We start from the raw sequence: 21,114 nt of genomic DNA, 5'->3' as shown, positions 1-21,114 counted from the left end.
CATGTATATAATCCCCCCCCCCTGTCAATTTTGACCGAGCGCCAGTTGGCGCAGTATAGAGATTACTAATAATACCTTGTGTTTTGACAATACAGAAGTTATTCTTACACAAACTTGTGTAGTGTCTCTTTTTGGAGTGTGCCTGGTGTGTCGCCTGTGTGTACTGCGTGGATGCTTTACACATTTCCTCCAGAGTTTGGCCCGCCCGCTCTGCACCACGCTACCCGTTTCCAACAATGTGGTTAACCATTCACCATAAGGGGTTGTTTGGACTGATACAAGGTGCCCACTAGAACTAGTGGACAGCATATATCAGGCCACCTTCTCACATATACCTCCTCCAAATGACTCGCAATCTGCTATTTCTTGTGGGTCAGATATCCGCGCGCCCATGTCAGTGGACAATTCAGGCACCCATCTCTGTTCTTGCTCCCTACGCTTCAGCCAGGCCAGCATTTTGCCTGCTCTGTCCTTCATTTCGTACACCCTATGTCGTATGGAAAGTAGTCGCGCCCTTGCTTTTTCTCGCGTTAGGGCTTTATACTCAAGACGTTTAATAGTCAGACGGTGCGCTGTGGCCTCGCTGGGCGAGGAGTTATGAAGTGACTCTAGCTGTTGTAGTTCATTCTCTGCCGCAAGTATATGTTCATTATGACGTCGGAGATAACCCATTTTTAACGCTAGGGCATGGCCTTTCATTACAAAAACAACAGTTGATGGACAGAATGCAGAACAATGTCATACATTCACCCCAGTGCAGAGATCTGAGCCCAAATCCATTGTTTTTTTGCTCACCATGCCATTCCAGTTTGAACCCAGCCATATGCAAATCAGTCTTGACCCGGTGCCTCATGGGAACAGTCCAGCCCGAACTGCCAAGCCAGGTCCTCCCTGGACTGGAACCAAGCATCCTAGGAACGGTTTCGGGGTTTCACCCCTCTTAGCCTGGATAGCTTGATTCCAGTGGCATGGAGAGCACGGGACTCACGTCTGAGCATACCCGTCCCACTCGGGGTGACAAATGCAAAAACAACAGTTGATGGACAGAATGCAGAACAATGTCATACATTCACCCCAGTTCGGGCTGGACTGTTCCCATGAGGCACAGGGTCAAGACTGATTTGCATATGGCCATGTCTGAACTGGGGTGGCGTGGTGAGCAAAATAACGATGGATTAAACCCAGATCTGTGACTGGGGGTGAATGTTTTGCCAATGTGTAACATTCCGTCCATCATCTTGTGTGTTTTGCTGTTCGCCCTATGTGGGAAGGGTATGTCCAGACGTGGGTCCCGTACTCACTACGCCACTGGAGTCAAGCTATCCTGGCTGAAGAGGGGTGAAACCCCGAAACCGGTCCTAGGATGCTTGATTCCGGTCCAGGGAAGACATGGCTTGGCAGTTCGGGCTGGACTGTTCCCATGAGGCACAGGGTCAAGACTGATTTGCATATGGCCATGTCTGAACTGGGGTGGCGTGGTGAGCAAAATAACGATGGATTAAACCCAGATCTGTGACTGGGGGGGGAACGTTTTGCCAATGTACAACATTCCGTCCATCATCTTGTGTGTTTTGATGGCCTTTCATTACCACTTTATAAGCCTCCCAAAGAGTCTGTGCCGACTCCACCGAACCCAGGTTTTCCGTAGAATAATGGTCAGTCTGGTCCGCTAGCTGTTCTTTTATTTCAGGAATCTTTAAAAGCCACAGGATTATGACTATAGAGCTGCACTGTTTTTGTTGGTGGAAGGTGAGCTCGACCCACACCGGGGAGTGATCCGAGATTCCCCGCGGAAGCCCGTGAGGATTCTGAAAATGGCCCACATCTGCCAGGAGTGTGAGGAAGTAGTCTATACGGGACATACTCTTGTGCGCATTGGAGTAGTGGGTGTAATACGACATGTGTGGTTGCAGTGAGCGCCATATATCTGTCAGTCCTATGGCCTGAGTAAATTCCGCCATGGGAGTGCTTGGTCTGGCAGTAGGTCGTTGGGGATGCCTGTCCAATGTATCGTCCATTGTCAAGTTGAAGTTGCCCCCCCATTATCAGGGTGCCATCCGGGAGGTCCAGTAGTATTTTACCTAAGTTGCTAAGGGCCTCCTTCCCCAGTGCGGGTGGGAGATATACTGAAATCGCATTAAACGCCTTCCCCTCCCAAGTGGCCCCCAGAACCGCAAATCTGCCTTGTGGGTACGCCCAGGTACGAGTGGGTGTAAGAGCTAGGCCTTTGCGCGCTAGGATACCAGTCCCCCTGGAGCCAGATGTAAATCCTGCATGTACCAGTAATTTGTAACCCCACCTGCTGAGACCCTTGCAATTGTTACTTACGAGATGAGTTTCTTGCAGCAATACTAAGTCCGGTGCCTGTCTCTTTAGGTACTGCGACACTACACGTCTCTTTATTTTGTCTCCCAAACCGTCAACATGCCACGTCAAGGTGGACAATTTTGTAACGGTGATATTAGCCATTGGGGAACAGCAATGAGACCAAGGAGGTGGAGCCAATATCCCCCCCAGAGGGGAGTGGACCCAATACAACCAGGGCAGCCATACATTTCAGTCGGGGCTGGCTACCCAGTATGGGGGATTGTACAACTGCCTTTCTCGTATATGGCGTCAATTGAAGTTGGTCACAATAGGTCAAGCCAAGTAGAGTTCCCTGTGCATCGTGACAAATAACATTAACATAAACAACAACCCTCCAACAACCACCCTACCACCCCCCTCCCTGCCCCCCTGCCAGTGGATTTCAAACTACCCACCCCCCAACAAGGCAGAGTGCCTGTCGCCCCTCCTCCCATATATGGGGTGCTTGGTGTACAACCCTCCCACCCTCGCCGTGAATGAAGGATGGATACATATTACACAGTAAATCAATTAGATCCGTGTGAACCGATCTATACTTTTAACTGTCCATGCTGTAGAGTACTAACAGTTCTACCCAGATTGACGGTGGTCAGCCCCCATTAGTCAGCTACGGGCCTCTGTTACACACCCCATTTTCTTACCATACGCTCATTTGTTTTTTCCGAGGTCCCAAGTGTCATTCAGGCTACTTTAGTCAGCATTCTCTACCTCTTACCCCCTCATCCCCTCGACTCCGAGGCATGCTCCTCTTGAGCTGGATCCTCGCGAGGTGCGGCCCCATTGTTCAGTTTGTCGCCTCTGGTCCTGTCTTGTCTGCCGTTGTTTTGTTTCCCAACTCGTCGCCAGCCCTCTAGCCACTCCCCAAGTTTCTTCTGGGGATGAGAAGAACCAGGATTACTCTCCGATTTAACCCAGAGCTTCGCTAGGAAGAGCATAGAGTATTTTATTCCTTTGTCCCGTAGCGCTTTCTTGACCGCTATGAAACTGCGTCGTTGGGCCTGCACTTTGGCAGTGAAGTCTGGGAAAAACGTGACTGCAATGTTCTCCAACTGTAACGGTGGTCGAGCACGAGCTGTTTGGAGGATCACATCGCGGTCCTGAAAGTTAAACACTCTTGCTATGATGGGCCTCTGGGAAGCTCCCGGCTTTGGCTTACCTCCAGGGATTCGATGAGCCCGTTCAATGGAAAAATAAGCAGACAGGCGCTTTGGTTGAAGCTTAGTCGTTACCAAGTCTTCTACGAAGAGATCCGCCGCCTGCCCCTCCGCTCGCTCCGGTACCCCCAATATGCATATATTATTTCTTCGCGCCCTTCCTTCATGGTCGTCGAGGTGTCCTTCCATTTTTGCCTGCTGGTCTCGGAGTTGGGCCACTTGCTGTTTGAGGAGATCGGTGTCAGACGTTAATGTGACTGTGGCATCTTCAACGTCTTTCACTCTTGTATCCATTTTTCGCAGGTCAGCTCTTATGAGGGAGATCTCGATGTTGACTGTGTCAATGCGGGATTCTAGGGATGTCTGCACCCCCGCAATGGCCTCCATGACATCATGGAGGGTAAGGTCAGATTGAGGAGGCTGGGGGTGAGGGTCGTTTGTTCCTCCCTTGGCCGCAGTTTGTTTTCCTCACCCGTCTTGCCCCAGGCAAATTTAGCTAGTGTCTTTTGGGCCTGCGTTTTGGGTCCCCTGCCACTGCCCATTGTGGTGTATGGGCGCTTGCTGTGTCATTCCTTATACCAGTAATCGCCGCCGCCTGCCCAGGGAGAGGGGTATAATAGTATCCCTCCACGTCGGCCTGTCGGTTTTTCTGGTAAGATAGGCAGTGGTGTCCTACGGTAAGTGAGTGCTACTGAGTGCGGCCTCAGTTCCTTCAATCAGCAATCGAAGAGAGACGGGGAGGGGGATGCAGCGATCTCACCCCGATGACTTTGCCATGTTATCTGGTAATCTATTTCTGAAGACAAGATTGCAGCTCGGAAATAACAAAGGCAAATAGCAGAGATTTTGTCTTGGTGCTCTCGAAAAAAGATGAATTCTCTTTGGATTATGGTGAATGACATTGTGTCTAGAGTGAGGTTACTAGCTGTTTACAATGAAGTTCGCAAGTGTTCTAAGCTGAGGTCTTGGGTTATCTACCTTGCTACTTCCAGAACATTGTTTCTCCAAGCTAAGGGAACAATAAATGGAGTAGTAAGTTATGATGGTTAGCCCATGGACAGTGTCCAAGTATTTGACATGTGAAGTTAGATTCATGAAATTGTGTACCCGGGCTGACTACTGCTGCAAAGCTGAATAGTCGCATGTTCAGCGAGGCGGCATTTCAGTAGAACATGGGGTGATAGGTCTACTAGCCTTCCTCTAGGATGGCAAAAGTCCTAAGGACCCACAGCTGTGCTCTATGTGGAAGAGTTTTAAGGATGTATATAATCTGATTCAACAGCCTTCTAAGATGGCTTTTGTCACTCCCTCTTAATCCACAGTCGAAGCTACTACTGCTGGCATTGGGTGTCAATTGCATTGATGTCAAGTCAGCAAGAAAGCCCTTATGATTTGGGGAGAAACTTTCTTGAAATGGGAGTCTTGTCCCAATTAGAGAAGGCCTTAAAGATGTGTTGGGTCTTCACCTGCTTCAACAGTGTTAACGATCCTTCAGTGATTGGGATTTGAAGAGTTATTGGAAGAATAGCCTGATACAGTTGTCCTCTAGAGCAAGGATGGAGGCCAGAGAAAACAACTAGATTCTAATTGAAACCAAGTGGATGAGGGAAGAGAGGGAGAGAAAATGAACCGGTTTGTACCAGGAAGTAAAACCACATGAGGGAAGTGGATGGTATTGTGATGTCATGAGACCCTTCTTGAAGCTGTGTGTAAAGTTTAGGTTGGGAAACTTGCCATTGGTATCATCGGTATGGACATGCGAGGCTAGCATCAGTAACACCGGCGAACGTCCGATCTGTGGAGAACCATTAAGAAACAAGAATACTTCTGCTTCGACACCCCCTGTACCGGTCTACAAGGAGATTCTGGCTTGAGCCTGTCCTGAAGGCAGCCAGACACTACAGTGGTAATGTGTAGAGTGTCAGTGAATAAGACATTAGTAGTCGCTAGGTTCATAGTTACAGCATAGCGTACGCACGTAAATGTGGCTGTTATAAGATGTCTGGTACCCTGCATCCTTGGGGTGTGTCTCACGGTGTTGACATCACAGACACATCCCTTTAGTGGCATCCGACCTGCTGGAGATGCTAGTCTGAGAGTAGGATACCTGGATCCAGCATGCATTGATACTGTCTGATGAAACCTAGTGTTTGTTATTTGGTGCATTACAGTCAGTGCAGAATTATTTTTGTGTATTTTACTGTATATGGCTTTCTGTCCTTGTAAGAAGGTAGGATCTGAGTGCATGGTTACCCCCACTTTTTTCCTGGTGTTTTGCTGGTTTTTGACTAGTCTGACTGGGATCCTGCTAATCAGGACCCCAGTTTATCTGCTTTCTCCCTAAGTTGGTTATGTATGTACTTTGGTACAACTCCAGATTGGATACTGGTGTACCCTTATCAGTCCTTAGTATATGGTACACATGTACCCAGGGTATAGGCACCCCAGAGGCCTCGAATGGGCTGAAGCATGTATTATGCCACCCATGAGAGGCCATGCAAAATGGAACCTCAGGTCTGCTACTCCAGCCTGTGTAAGATAGTGCTTGCACCACTTACCTTAGATATAGGTTCACTTTATCTATAGGTCACTACACCTAAAACTTTATTAGTCACCCCTGTAGCATGCCTTAACAATCCTGAAGGCAGGGTGCTGCGTTTTACATGAGAGGGTGCTCCTTCATGATCGTGGCCCCTCTGCAGCTTTCGGAGACCATTCTCCTGAGTTGTCTGTGACACCCCCAGACATATAGATAGAGGTACATTATAACCTCGCAGTGAATGCTATCTCGAAAACGACTGCAACAAAGTATGTAGTGTTTGGTGTCAAACACCTTGGAATCATACCTCCACACCAGTAACTGGCATGGGAGGTATGATTGCTCCCCTCAGAACCGAGGTTCTCGGGGTACCTAAGTCTACCGGTACCAACTTTCTCGAGCCTTACAGCACAAAATGGATGCTGCCAGCCACAGACACGAGTCTGCCCTCCTGCTGCTGAGCCAAGCTCGAGCAGGGGAAGGCAGCACAATAGGCATCCTGTCACAGTGAGGTGTTACCACCTCCCAGACAGGATTTAGTGTATTGGGGCTGGGTAGGTGCACTGTCTCTGTGCCAGAAAGTCTGCACGACGGGCACACTTGGTGTCCCTGTGCATAGTCCAGCTCAAACCAGTTCTGGGAGCCATTTGCTTCTGTTCTGGCGCGAAACTGGACAAAGGACATGGGTGTAGCCACCCCTCTGTTCTGCCCCTCCCCTAGGAGGGTCCCCTAAATCTGTCCAACCCTCTCCCGTGGGTATAAAATGGGTTACCTGGCTACAGGACATTAGATTTTACGTGGACAAGAAACCACTACACTTCGACCGGCTGGACATGCTGGACTTCTCTGGACCTCCCTTGGGCTCGACTTTGTCTCCCCTTGCCGTCCAAAGCCTCGTCAAGTGTCCATGATCCATACAGGCTCTGTGCAGGACCCTGTGAAGCTCCAAGACATCAGGATAGCTCCCTTGGAGTGAAGGAGTCACTCTCCTGCATTTGCAGGCAACGTAACGCATCTAACCAGTTAGCTGATCCTGAGCTCCTGCATACTCCGAAGGCTCCAGCATCACAGGAGGTGGGTTTCTGAAGGTCTCCGAGGTCGAGCTGCCCTCTCACCGAGTTTGAGGTCCGAATCCCTCATGGGAACCGTATAACCCGAACCCCTGTGCACCGCGTTCACTTGCAGCTGCATATGCTTGTTGTTTTGCCACAATTCTGTGCATTGTAAATTGTATCCCTGACCCCAGCGCATCTTTTCTGCAACGGATTCCAGCATCCTCGCACTCTGTGCCCTGCTATCTGGTATCCTGTGAAACCGCCTGAGGTCCTGTGCCTCCGACCTGTGGGTCCACTTGAGGGCCAACACTGCTTTTATTGGGCTCCCCTGGTTGCTCCAGGCCTGCCCTGACTCCCCTTGCTGTGGTGAGTCTCCTGGTCCTTTCTGGGCCAAATCGACACTGAACTTGACCATCTTCGTTGGTTGCCGCTGCCAAGGCTTGTTGGTGCTCCCGCCGGACACGACCCCCTCAGCACTCGATATCCTTCATGGGACAGCTCAAATCTGCTCCTGGTCGTCCTAGATATCTCGTCTACCGAGCCCCTAGTCACTTCAACGTGACCTAGACTCTGTTCCCTCTGCTTTCAGGTTCCCTTCAACAAGAATCCACGTTTGGATACACCTGGACATTCTTCTTACTTCCAGCAGCAGCATTTCTTTGCAGACTTCCATAGAGAACGAAGAGGGTTTCCGACGCCACATTGTACCTATGCACCCGGCTCCGGTGGGATAGGTAACTCTGTTACAAAGGTATCCGCGGGTGGGGTGGCTCTCCAACCTCTTAAGTTCCAAGGGTTGTCTTCGTAATCTGCTGGGAATGGTCCTTATTCTTTAAATTTCCAACGCGACTTTCCCATTTAATTGTACGCAGCACCCGGTCGTGTTCTCACTCTGCACCCGTCCTCCGTGGGGTCCCTACTCACTCACCTTAGGTTTTTCCTTGGGGTCTCAGCAATTCTACAACCTCTAGAGTAGGTCTAGTCTCGAGTCGTGGTTCTTTTACCACTTATTTAGTATATGGTTTGGTCTCCCCCGGGAGCCCGCTGTGTATTGTGCGACTTACGATTGCTTATTTGCAGTTGTATTATTTGAATTGTGTTCTATCCTGGTGTAGAGGATACTAGAGAGTGTTATATATAATAAATACATATTTTTATAATAACTCTGTGGTTTCCCTTTCATTTAACTAATATTATACGGTTGCATTCTGGTAAAACAAGCTGCTTTACATTCCTTCAAGACTTAGCCTGAAGGCTGCTCTCCACAGCTACCACTAGGATAGCTTTCAATAAAGGTTGTCTTAAACCTATCATCCATAAGGGTCGATTGGACTGGTACAAGGTGCCCACTATAACTAGTGGACAGCACATATCAGGCCACCTTCTCACATATGCTGTCCACTAGTCAAGCCAAGCCTGGATCTAGGATGGTCCATCAGACCTTACTTGTCTGCACCGCAGTCCTTTCTCTGATTTCCTGAGACTTGCCATTGCCAAGGCTTGTTGGGTCCTTTCTGATCGCCGACACCGCAGCCCTCGACAGACTTCGTGGCACAGCTAGAAACCGGCTCCTGGACCTCCTGGCTGAAGAGTCAAGACACCCATCAACTCACCTGAAGCACCCGACATCTGTGGGCATTGGTCCATCCTGCCCTCGGTCACTGGATAGTGACCCAGACTCTGTCCCCTCTGCTTTCAGGTTCCTTCCATCCTAGATCCAGGCTTGGATCTCTTCGGACACTTCTCCTCTTCATGGCAGCGGCAGTTCTTTGCAGGCTTCCATTGAAATCGACGACGCGACCCGAAACCAAAAGACACCAATGAACCCGGCTTCCCTGGGTGAGGTAACTCGAGTACTCTGGTGCTCCCGTGGGTGCTAGCCCTAGAACTTCCTAAGTCCAAAAGGGTTTGGTCCAGACTTGATTAGAAGTTTCCCTAATCTTTCAAATTCCAACTGCGACATTGCCCATAGAAGATAATAGGAACCCGCGGTCGTGTTTCCACACTGCATACAGTCCCCGAGGGTCCCCTGTGTCACAACCTTGGGTGGTTCCTTGGGGTCCCAGCGATTCTACAGGCTCTAGGCCTTGTGTCTAGTTCAGTCGTGGTTCTTATACCACTTTATTGGTATATGGTTTGGTACGCCCCTAGGGCCCAAACATGTATTTGTGCTATTACTGTTGATTGCTCACTTGTAAACTAAGTACTTCGAACTCCAGCCTCATAAAGAGACTAGAGGGGTGTGTTTTATCTTAAATACATATATTTTAAATATATACCTGGTGTGGTCGTCCTTTCATTTGGTCATTCAAGAGGTTATAGACTGGTAAAACAAGCTGCTTTACATTCCTTCAAGACTCAGCCTGAAGGCTGCTCTCCATAGCTACCACTAGGATAGCTTTCAATAAAGGTTGTCTTAAACCTATCTACCATGAGGGGTTGTTTGGATTGATACAAGGTGCCCACTATAACTAGTGGACAAAATATACCAGGCCAACTTCTCACAGTCCTTTTATTATGAATAAAGATATTTGAGGAAGACGCTGATGTGTCTTTCATCTCGTATTTGACTACTACAGGAGTTGTAGCGGAATGTTTCAAAGACAACCTGTTACCAGCTGCGATCCCGCTCCTGGAAGGGACCTGACAGCATCTCCCTGTGAAGAATAAAGACTGGAGACCTCATCAGAGGTGCCCAGCGTCAGGGAGCTCTGGCTTCATTCACGCACAGGCTCCTCCCTGACCAACTTTCACCTCTGGCGGGAGGAGCCCTGGCGACATCTCTCTCATCATTTGCCACAGTGGGAACAGAGCGGAACTTTGGTTGGCTCCTTTGTAAGCAAAGTCCTGGAAGATTTTAATGCAGTTAAGAACTAGTTTAGCAGACTGTGGGCCACATGTACTGTTGTAAAATGCATACTAACTTTTTGTAACCGGCAATTTACGTTGTAACTAGACTAATAGATTGGTTCGCAAAATAATATCTCAGAGGGGTCACAGAACAACTAGCCTTATTATTATTCATTAGGCAGGCTGCAAATGGCAACTCCCTCTATTAGCTACCTTCACAAAGATGGTGGCCTGCAAGGGACAGCAGACCACCAATGCCCCGATTACTTACCGGTAATCTTCATTACTCCGAGTCCTAGTCTTCCTCGCCACAGTATTCACATATGAGCCTCCGGCTCCACACAGAACTCCAAGTAAAATTAAAAGAGCAGCGCTCTAGTCTCCCCTCCCTCCTCCAATATGGCCCCCAGTGTCTTCAGCCAATCCCATAAAGGGATACATACCAATCATCACGACCTGATAAACAAAGCCGCAGACATGAAGCCACCACCAGGGCCGGGAGGGAAGGGAAACTATACTGTGGCGAGGAAGACTAGGACTCGGAGTAATGAAGATTACCGGTAAGTAATCGGGGCATTACCTCCTCGTCCAGTCTTCCTCGCCACAGTATTCACATATGAGCCGATACCAAAGCAACCAGCTTCATGTAAGGAAAAAGACCACACCAAAGTGCAGTAAAAACAAAATTTCATATACAGAGGTACAGCAATCAAGACAACCTCTCAAGGCATCCCCGCAGTCAGAACAGAAGATGCAAATGAAACAGAACCCCCACCCCCAACCTGGAGGCGGTAATGGGACATGAATGTATGAGGCGAAGACCAAGTAGCAGCCCGGCAAACATCCTCCATGGACACCCCTTTGAAGGAGGCCCAAGACACAGCAACAGAGCGGGTGGAACGCCCCTGAACAGGAAGGGAGGGAACTTCAGAAACCGAAGCATACGCCAACAAAATGGCCTCCTTAATCCAGCGACTGATCGTCGAGAGGGAGGGTTTCAGTCCCAAACAAGTTGTCCACTTTGCAAAAGGAAGACGTGCAAGACAAATATATCAATAAAGCACGACGAACATCTAAGAGGTGCAACAGGGATTCCTCATCCGAGGAAGGATCAGGACAAAGACATGGAAGCACCACCTCAGAAGACCTGTGAAAATAAGAATCCACTTTCGGAATGAACGTAGGATGAGGGCGCAACACAACCCTGTCCGACAAAACCAACAAAAAAGGAGCAGAACGAAGGAAGGCACCCAACTCGCCCATACGTCTGGCAGAAGCAATCGCCACAAGAAACACCACCTTGAGTGTTAAAAACTTCAACCCCACCGACTCCAAAGGCTCGAAGGGAGCCAACTGCAAGGAGCGCAAAACCAAAGGCAGGTCTCAAGGTGGAGGACACATAATAGGACGGGGGCGTTGGAAAGAGAGAGACTTAAAAAGTCTAGCAACCAATGGTGAAACAGAAATCAAAGGGAGGACATGGAACGCCTGAATCGCAGCCCACTGAGCCCGAAGAGTCGAAATGGCCAAGCCCAGCACAAATCCATCATTCAAAAAATCCAAAACGCGAGCCGGATCCAAAGAAGCCATCGACAGATCGCGACACAGACACCAAGAAACAAAATTATCCCAGTGTTTCGCATAGGATTTAAGAGTAGAAGGTCTCCTGGATTGCTGAATGACCCCAGCCACAGCCAGTTCGCATCAGACGTGAGTCCCTTGCTCAATTTGCCACTGGATTCAAGCAAGCCTGGCTGAAGACGGCTGAAATGCCAGAAACCGGTCCTAGGAAGCTTGTTTCCGGTCCAGGGAAGACATGGCTTGGCAGTTCGGGCTGGACTGTTCCCATGAGGCACAGGGTCAGACTGATTTGCATATGGCCATGTCTGAACTGGGGTGGCAGAGTGGGCTAAAGAACGGTGATGGATTAAACCCAGATCAGTTGACTGGGGGTGAGTGCTTGCAATGTCCAACACTCCGTCCATCATTTCCTTTGGTTTTGCTTTGCTCGCCATAAGTTGGCAGGGTATGCTCAGACGTGAGTCCCTTGCTCAATTTGCCACTGGATTCAAGCAAGCCTGGCTGAAGACGGCTTAAATGCCAGAAACCGGTCCTAGGAAGCTTGTTTCCGGTCCAGGGAAGACATGGCTTGGCAGTACGGGCTGGACTGTTCTCATGAGGCACAGGGTCAGACTGATTTGCAAATGGCCATGTCTGAACTGGGGTGGCAGAGTGGGCTAAAGAACGGTGATGGATTAAACCCAGATCAGTTGACTGGGGGTGAGTGCTTGCAATGTTCAACACTCCGTTCATCATTTCCTTTGGTTTAGCTTTGTTCACCATAAGTTGGCAGGGTATGCTCAGACGTGAGTCCCTTGCTCACTTTGCCACTGGATTCAAGCAAGCCTGGCTGAAGACGGCTGAAATGCCAGAAACCGGTCCTAGGAAGCTTGTTTCCGGTCCAGGGAAGACATGGCTTGGCAGTTCGGGCTGGACTGTTCCCATGAGGCACAGGGTCAGACTGATTTGCATATGGCCATGTCTGAACTGGGGTGGCAGAGTGGGCTAAAGAACGGTGATGGATTAAACCCAGATCAGTTGACTGGGGGTGAGTGCTTGCAATGTTCAACACTCCGTCCATCATTTCCTTTGGTTTTGCTTTGTTCGCCATAAGTTGGCAGGGTATGCTCAGACGTGAGTCCCTTGCTCAATTTGCCACTGGATTCAAGCAAGCCTGGCTGAAGACGGCTGAAATGCCAGAAACCGGTCCTAGGAAGCTTGTTTCCGGTCCAGGGAAGACATGGCTTGGCAGTTCGGGCTGGACTGTTCCCATGAGGCACAGGGTCAGACTGATTTGCATATGGCCATGTCTGAACTGGGGTGGCAGAGTGGGCTAAAGAACGGTGATGGATTAAACCCAGATCAGTTGACTGGGGGTGAGTGCTTGCAATGTCCAACACTCCGTCCATCATTTCCTTTGGTTTTGCTTTGCTCGCCATAAGTTGGCAGGGTATGCTCAGACGTGAGTCCCTTGCTCACTTTGCCACTGGATTCAAGCAAGCCTGGCTGAAGACGGCTTAAATGCCAGAAACCGGTCCTAGGAAGCTTGTTTCCGGTCCAGGGAAGACATGGCTTGGCAGTACGGGCTGGACTGTTCTCATGAGGCACAGGGTCAGACTGATTTGCAAATGGCCATGTCTGAACTGGGGTGGCAGAGTGGGCTAAAGAACGGTGATGGATTAAACCCAGATCAGTTGACTGGGGGTGAGTGCTTGCAATGTTCAACACTCCGTTCATCATTTCCTTTGGTTTAGCTTTGTTCACCATAAGTTGGCAGGGTATGCTCAGACGTGAGTCCCTTGCTCACTTTGCCACTGGATTCAAGCAAGCCTGGCTGAAGACGGCTGAAATGCCAGAAACCGGTCCTAGGAAGCTTGTTTCCGGTCCAGGGAAGACATGGCTTGGCAGTTCGGGCTGGACTGTTCCCATGAGGCACAGGGTCAGACTGATTTGCATATGGCCATGTCTGAACTGGGGTGGCAGAGTGGGCTAAAGAACGGTGATGGATTAAACCCAGATCAGTTGACTGGGGGTGAGTGCTTGCAATGTTCAACACTCCGTCCATCATTTCCTTTGGTTTTGCTTTGTTCGCCATAAGTTGGCAGGGTATGCTCAGACGTGAGTCCCTTGCTCACTTTGCCACTGGGTTCAAGCAAGCCTGGCTGAAGACGGATGAAATGCCAGAAACCGGTCCTAGGAAGCTTGTTTCCGGTCCAGGGAAGACATGGCTTGGCAGTTCGGGCTGGACTGTTCCCATGAGGCACAGGGTCAGACTGATTTGCATATGGCCATATCTGAACTGGGGTGGCAGAGTGGGCTAAAGAACGGTGATGGATTAAACCCAGATCAGTTGACTGGGGGTGAGTGCTTGCAATGTTCAACACTCCGTTCATCATTTCCTTTGGTTTTGCTTTGTTCACCATAAGTTGGCAGGGTATGCTCAGACGTGAGTCCCTTGCTCACTTTGCCACTGGATTCAAGCAAGCCTGGCTGAAGACGGCTGAAATGCCAGAAACCGGTCCTAGGAAGCTTGTTTCCGGTCCAGGGAAGACATGGCTTGGCAGTTCGGGCTGGACTGTTCCCATGAGGCACAGGGTCAGACTGATTTGCATATGGCCATGTCTGAACTGGGGTGGCAGAGTGGGCTAAAGAACGGTGATGGATTAAACCCAGATCAGTTGACTGGGGGTGAGTGCTTGCAATGTTCAACACTCCGTCCATCATTTCCTTTGGTTTTGCTTTGTTCGCCATAAGTTGGCAGGGTATGCTCAGACGTGAGTCCCTTGCTCACTTTGCCACTGGGTTCAAGCAAGCCTGGCTGAAGACGGATGAAATGCCAGAAACCGGTCCTAGGAAGCTTGTTTCCGGTCCAGGGAAGACATGGCTTGGCAGTTCGGGCTGGACTGTTCCCATGAGGCACAGGGTCAGACTGATTTGCATATGGCCATATCTGAACTGGGGTGGCAGAGTGGGCTAAAGAACGGTGATGGATTAAACCCAGATCAGTTGACTGGGGGTGAGTGCTTGCAATGTTCAACACTCCGTCCATCATTTCCTTTGGTTTTGCTTTGTTCGCCATAAGTTGGCAGGGTATGCTCAGACGTGAGTCCCTTGCTCACTTTGCCACTGGGTTCAAGCAAGCCTGACTGAAGACGGCTGAAATGCCAGAAACCGGTCCTAGGAAGCTTGTTTCCGGTCCAGGGAAGACATGGCTTGGCAGTTCGGGCTGGACTGTTCCCATGAGGCACAGGGTCAGACTGATTTGCATATGGCCATGTCTGAACTGGGGTGGCAGAGTGGGCTAAAGAACGGTGATGGATTAAACCCAGATCAGTTGACTGGGGTGTGAGTGCTTGCAATGTTCAACACTCCGTCCATCATTTCCTTTGGTTTTGGTTTGTTCGCCATAAGTTGGCAGGGTATGCTCAGACGTGAGTCCCTTGCACACTTTGCCACTGGATTCAAGCAAGCCTGGCTGAAGACGGCTGAAATGCCAGAAACCGGTCCTAGGAAGCTTGTTTCCGGTCCAGGGAAGACATGGCTTGGCAGTTCGGGCTGGACTGTTCCCATGAGGCACAGGGTCAGACTGATTTGCATATGGCCATGTCTGAACTGGGGTGGCAGAGTGGGCTAAAGAACGGTGATGGATTAAACCCAGATCAGTTGATTGGGGGTGAGTGCTTGCAATGTTCAACACTCCGTCCATCATTTCCTTTGGTTTTGCTTTGTTCGCCATAAGTTGGCAGGGTATGCTCAGACGTGAGTCCCTTGCTCACTTTGCCACTGGATTCAAGCAAGCCTGGCTGAAGACGGCTGAAATGCCAGAAACTGGTCCTAGGAAGCTTGTTTCCGGTCCAGGGAAGACATGGCTTGGCAGTTCGGGCTGGTCTGTTCCCATGAGGCACAGGGTCAGATTGATTTGCATATGGCCATGTCTGAACTGGGGTGGCAGAGTGGGCTAAAGAACGGTGATGGATTAAACCCAGATCAGTTGACTGGGGGTGAGTGCTTGCAATGTTCAACACTCCGTCCATCATTTCCTTTGGTTTTGCTTTGTTCGCCATAAGTTGGCAGGGTATGCTCAGACGTGAGTCCCTTGCTCACTTTGCCACTGGATTCAAGCAAGCCTGGCTGAAGACGGCTGAAATGCCAGAAACTGGTCCTAGGAAGCTTGTTTCCGGTCCAGGGAAGACATGGCTTGGCAGTTCGGGCTGGTCTGTTCCCATGAGGCACAGGGTCAGATTGATTTGCATATGGCCATGTCTGAACTGGGGTGGCAGAGTGGGCTAAAGAACGGTGATGGATTAAACCCAGATCAGTTGACTGGGGGTGAGTGCTTGCAATGTTCAACACTCCGTCCATCATTTCCTTTGGTTTTGCTTATAGTGAAAATGCCATCAACGGTATTTTCACTACAGCAGGGTTGTCTGTTCCATAGACAGCATTTGGATACAATATTAAATGTGAACTCCACCTAGGAAACAGCTATACATTTAATTTTAAGAAATTTTGAATAATGTATTACAACCTGAATTCACTGGTGAAGTCAGACTTGTAAAATATATTTTGGAAAGATGACTTTTAACAATCACATTTGCCGTGCCTGAAGTCCCTTGAAGCTCAATCTGCATTTTGATCTCTCCCTTCAGACAGCTGGTAATTAATTAATATTCCAATAGGGAGAAATGAAGTGTGAAGATGCTCCCAGGACAGGGATAAAATGCCTTAGGTGTGGGGAGGAGTTGTTTTGCCCTTGACAGGATTTCCTGCGGGCTGGACCCAAGGACTTGACTAACTTCAAAGATGCCTACCCTGTCACAAGCAGATGTAGCTAACACCCATGCCTGCACCCTTCTAATCTCTAATGTCCCTCCAGTCAGACCGCTTCCATTACAGCGGGCCTCTTGCTGACATCCCTGTGTTAGATCCTGCTGGAATGTCAAGACCTGCTTGACAGGTCTGCTGGTGTTTTTCGTATGACATTTGAGGCACACTTCAAATGAGAGAAACAGAATGCCAGAACAATTTGGGCCTGATTTTCAAAGGTAAACATACACATTAGGGCAGCCCTATCTCTTTATGTGTGGAGCTCTCTGCCCCGACTGTGAAGTCTTCACACTTGTAAACTTACTAATAAAATGATGTTTTGTGAATACGGACAAATCATAAAAATGCAAAAACGTGTAAGTTTACCTTTGTGAATCAGGCTCTTTGTGTGTATCCACTGTCTGGTTCCCAAAAGCACAGCTTTGTTGTCCCAGACGTCTGTCTCTGAAGCTGTTGTGGATACAGGGACAGTCTAAAATAGGATTGTTACAATACCTTCTACTTGCATACTAGGTAGAATCTATCTTCTTGTCTCTTGTTTCCTCCCTCCCCTGTTACCTTACTTTACGCTTCGTTGCAATGTTATATTACGCCGCCTCTCCTAGTCGACAGTTGGAGATAATGGTAGGGGGGGACAGGCAGCAGGAGACACTCATGGCGCTTCACTCATTTTATTGATTACAGTTCCACAAGGACTTTGGTGTTAGATGTGGAATGACACTGGGATTACCATAGTACACTCTCCACCTGGGATTACCATAGTACACTCTCCACCTGGGATTACCATATTACACTCTCCACCTGGGATTATCATAGTACACTCTCCACCTGGGATTACCATAGTACACTCTCCACACAAACAAACACAGCCGTCAGAGCCCAAGTTTAGTGTGGCCAAAGACTTTGACCATCTTGAAAACACCTAAAGTGGGTAGGGTTATTCCCCGCAACTTTGACCCCATTAGGTAGGTTGTCATTGGGAGTCAGTCCCACCCACTAGCTCTTGGCAGGCAAACGTGGAACCTCCAGGCTCCCACTTCAGAACACTTTTGGATCTGCGTAGGCCTTGAAGGGTCACAAGGCTGATTTCTGTTTAAAGGACAGGGACACAACAAGCTACCTGAGGCCCCTCCCTCTCTCTCCTCTCTCAATGTATTGCTTATTTTTTTTATTTTTTACGTTATGTGTAATTGTTATCATTTTCTGTTACATTGTGGAACCTAATGTAAAGCGCTCTGATACCTTGGGGTCTAGCCAGCGCTATATAAAACTCTCTAAATACATAAATAAATAAATATGTGCCAGGGGCTTGAATTTAGGGTTATTGAGTGACTTTCGTCGTTCACCCTGACAAGGACTGTGATTATTACCTGAGGTGGTTTGGACCTACACCCACTTTGCACCCTAAACGTACCCTTCATCCTACTCAGACGCAAACATTCCCCTTTCTCTTTACCATATTCTAAGCATTGCCCTGATCTGAAGCATGATAAATGTGCAATCCTACACACACCCATATCCTAGGCGTTAATCTTTAAAATACCTTAATTGTAATCATAACATTAACCCTTGCCCTAACCCTCATCCTCTGGCTAACCAGTGGCCTAAAATCAAGCCAAATATTCATCCTAACCTACGCCATCATCGAAACTTTTACCTTTCAGCGACTGCAACCAAAATAGCTATTTATCCTTGATGCGAAAAAATAGTTATAGTGACTCTTGTGAATTTTTATTTGTAAACGCTCATTGTGGTGGGGTCTGTGGAAGAGTTTTCTCTGTTCTCAATTTGTTAAGCCTGGGCAAAGCACTACGCTACGCTCGTGTAGTTTGCGAAGTTTGCGCTACTTCGCACTACGCAAATTGCACGTAGCACAGTGCAAACATGCGTAGCATAGCGTTGCGTAGTGCAGCGGTCATTTTTTGCTTGCTCGCGGTCCTCAACATCAAGTTGGCGACCGCGAGCAAGCAAAATGACATCTCGGCAAGAGTTTTTCCTTGTTCGCGATCAGCAACATCAAGTTGCCGATCGCGAGCGTGGAAAATAAACATCCTGGCGAGATTCTCAACGCGGGGAGGTCAGGTTTCTCATTGCGAGTGGTCGCGTATGCTCGCGACCGCTCGCGATGAGAAACTACCAGTCCGCATTGAGAAAGCTGCCGCTCGAGTAAAAATCTACTCAAGCGGCATAAAACTACAGCTCGCACTGTGCAAGATGCCGTTTTCAATGATTGCACAGTGCCGGATGCTTGTCCGCACTGTGCAATCATTGAAAACGGCATCTTGCACAGTGCGAACAGGGCGCAGTTCGCGAAGTGCTACGCGTAGCTCGCGAAGTGCTACGCGTAGCTCGCGTAGTGCGAAGTGCACTTTGCGTAGCTTCGCGTAGTGCTACTTCGCGAACTACGCCCAGGCCTTAGTTAATTCCAGACATGCCCCCTGGCAGGGTATCTCCAAGCAGTGGTAGTGGTATGGCCATGCTGTACGTACACGTGAGTCTGTACATGTGTCCAAACACCCAGCATAGAAAACCCTCAAGTGTCGACTAAGGGCTGGGTTTAGTCCCTAGTGGCAGCCTGACGTCCATAAGGGTGGGCAGAGAGGTAATCTCCTCCCAGACCCCTCCGAAGGCACTGATAGATTGACTTCAGCTGCTGTCTTTGAAGCAGGGGCACCCCAAACTGTTTATCAGAAAGAACCTCCCAAAGGGGGAGCTTGTTTCTGAAAATCAATAAACCAATGGCCCCACACTCTGGGACTTTTCTCCAGGGTGGGTGGGGTGGGGGCATTATTTTGTTTTTGTGTGTGACCCTCAGGTTTTACCTGTCAGAGACGATCAGAAAAAAGACCACCCACTCTAAATTGAAAGGGCCGCTACTCTCCAGCCCCCAATCCTTGTGCCACTGAAGTAAGGTTTCTCACAGTAGAGCCACCAGGGGTGCAGCAGTCAGGCAGGCACCTGATGGTCTGCCTGACTTCAAATAGAGTGGCCGGAACCAGAGTTAGAAGGAGCGGGTACCTTGTCATGCTTGTGAGAGAGCGCCCTGTCCACCCAACTCTTAATCCGGCCCTAGCACATGCCCGGTGGTTTCAGGGGCAGTGAAGGAGAGATGTTAGAAGTTCATTCCGCATGTACATGCAAGTGTGTATGCCACCGTACTAACCTCTCATTTATAAACAACAGTATCTAAAACATTCCTGGTGATTTCAGGCTCTGTAAATACAAGGTGTTTCTAGTTGGTTCCACATGTACATGTGAGTCTGTACGTCTGTCCGAGCTCCCCACAGGACTAACTAATTGAAAGGCGCCTAAGACATGCCTGGTGATTTTAGGCTCTGTAAATACAAGGTGCTTCTAGTGTTTCCACATGTACATGTGAGTCTGTACGTCTGTCCGAGCTCCCCACAGGACTAACTACTTGAGTGGTGACTAAGACATGCCTGGTGATTTCAGGCTCTGTAAATAAGGGGTGTTGTAGTTGGTTCTACTTCTACATGTGCGTCTGTACGTCTGTCCAAATTCACCGCTGGACTAACTACTTGAGTAGCAACTAGAACATGCCTGCGATTTTAGGTTCTGTAAATAAGAGATGTTGTTGGTTCTACATGTACAAGTGCATCTGTACGGCTGTCCAAGCTCACCACTGGACTAACTCCTTGAGTGGTGACTCAGACACGCCCAGTGATTTCAGACTCTTTAAATACGAGATGTTTGTACTTGGCTTCACATGTACATGTGCGTCTGTCCAAGCTCACCACTGGACTAACTACTTGAAGGGCGACTAAGGCATGCCCAGTTCTTTCAAATCCGTGAAGAAGAGGTGTTGTAGTTTGTTCCACATGTACATGTGAGTCTGTATGACTGTCCAAGCTCACAACTGGACTAACTACTTGAGTAGCAACTAGGACCTGCCCATGATTTCAGGCTCTGTAAATAAGAGGTGTTGTAGTTGGTTCTACATGTACATGTGCATCTGTACGTCTGTCCCAACTCATCACTGGATGAACTATTTGAGTGGCGACTAGGACACGCCTGGTGATTTAAGGCTGTGTAAATAAGAGGTGTTGTGGTTGGTTTCACATGTACACGTGAGTATGTACGTCTGTCCAATCTCACCACTGGACATACTACATAAGTAGTGACTAAGACATGCCTGATGATTTCAGGCTGTGTGAATAGGAGGTGTTGTAGTTTGTTCCACATGCACATGTGAGTCTGTATATCTGTCCAAGCTCACTACTGGACTAACTACTTGAGTAGCAACTAGGACCTGCCCATGATTTCAGGCTCTGTAAACAAGAGGTGTTGTAGTTGGTTCTACATGTACATGTGCATCTGTACGTCTGTCCCAACTCATCACTGGATGAACTATTTGAGTGGCGACTAGGACACGCCTGGTGATTTGAGGCTGTGTAAATAAGAGGTGTTGTGGTTGGTTTCACATGTACACGTGAGTATGTACGTCTGTCCAAGCTCACCACTGGACTTACTACATGAGTGGTGACTAAGACATGCCTGATGATTTCAGGCTGTGTGAATAGGAGGTGTTGTAGTTTGTTCCACATGTACATGTGAGTCTTTATATCTGTCCAAGCTCACTATTGGACTAACTACTTGAGTGGCGACTAGGACATGCCTGGTCATTTGAGGCAGTGTAAATAAGAGGTGTTGTGGTTGGTTTCACATGTACACGTGAGTATGTACGTCTGTCCAATCTCACCACTGGACATACTACATGAGTAGTGACTAAGACATGCCTGAT

At 48.8% G+C, this 21,114-nt stretch overlaps 1 protein-coding gene across 1 annotated transcript in view; it reads left to right on the top strand.

Annotated features, from left to right (window-relative positions):
• The window catches only part of LOC146868995 (carboxypeptidase M-like), a 400,744-nt gene that overhangs the window by 171,391 nt on the left and 208,239 nt on the right, over window positions 1–21,114 (top strand). The window lies entirely within an intron of this gene.

The sequence above is a fragment of the Triturus cristatus genome, chromosome 1_2 (genome assembly GCF_964204655.1).
Source record: "Triturus cristatus chromosome 1_2, aTriCri1.1, whole genome shotgun sequence".
NCBI lineage: Eukaryota > Metazoa > Chordata > Amphibia > Caudata > Salamandridae > Triturus > Triturus cristatus.
The sequence above is the reverse complement of the archived record's forward strand: the minus strand, read 5'-3'. Positions and strand labels throughout refer to the sequence as shown.